We start from the raw sequence: 977 nt of genomic DNA, 5'->3' as shown, positions 1-977 counted from the left end.
ACCGGGCCAGCGCCAGCACTTCCGGGTCAGCGCGGCTACGGGCTGGGGAAAGGGGGCGGCGGGAGGAATGGAGCTGATGGGTGAGGGAGAAGGTTCGGGAACAGAAGGCCGGGTGCATACGTCAGTGTGGGATAGGGGCTGAGCTGCTAGAAGGGAGCTCTGCGGAGAAGAGCTGTGGTATCCTGGTGTACAACAGGTTAGCAGAGAGCCGGCAGGTGCCCCTGTGGCCAAGAAGGTGACGTGGGGTGCATTAAAAAGAGGTTACCCTTCCCCTCTGCTCTGCCTTGGTGAGGCCACATCTGGTATGCTGTCCCGTCATGGGTTCCTCTTCGATAGAGATCATCTAGAGAGAGCCCAGCCGAGGGCCACAGAGGTTAAGGGCCTCCAGCATCTTCTATGTGAGGAAAGGCTGAGAGAGCTGAGGCTATTGAGCCTGGAGAAGATTGAGAGAGGATCTTACCAGTGTTTATAAATATCCAAAGTGTGAGCATCAAGTGGATGGGGCCAGGCTCCTGTCAGTGCTGTGCAGCAACAGAACAAGGGGAAATGAGCAAACACTGGAACACAAGTTCCAAACAAACATGCAAAAGAACTTATTTACTGTGAGGCTGACAGAGCACTGCAACAAACTGAGCAGTTGTGGAGTCTCCTTCTCTGGAGATATTCAAGACCTGCCTGGGTGTTCTCCGGCTCAACCTATTGTAGGCAGTTTGCTTTTAGCAGGGGGGCAGGACTAGATGATCTCTAAAAATCCCTTCCAACCCTGGGATTCTATGAAGTAGTTACATAGGTCCGTTTCAGTGGTCAGGAAGTCAGTGTTAAGACCAGCTTCTTGGCATACAGGAAGATCATAGAATCATAGAATGACCCGGGCTGGAAGGGACCTCAAGGATCATGTAGTTCCAACCCCCCTGCCTAGCAGGGCCACCAAACATACACCTTTACTAGATCAGGTTGCCCAGGGCCCCATCCAACCT

This window comes from Excalfactoria chinensis, chromosome 2, assembly GCF_039878825.1.
Source record: "Excalfactoria chinensis isolate bCotChi1 chromosome 2, bCotChi1.hap2, whole genome shotgun sequence".
NCBI lineage: Eukaryota > Metazoa > Chordata > Aves > Galliformes > Phasianidae > Excalfactoria > Excalfactoria chinensis.
This window is presented reverse-complemented; position numbering follows the sequence as displayed.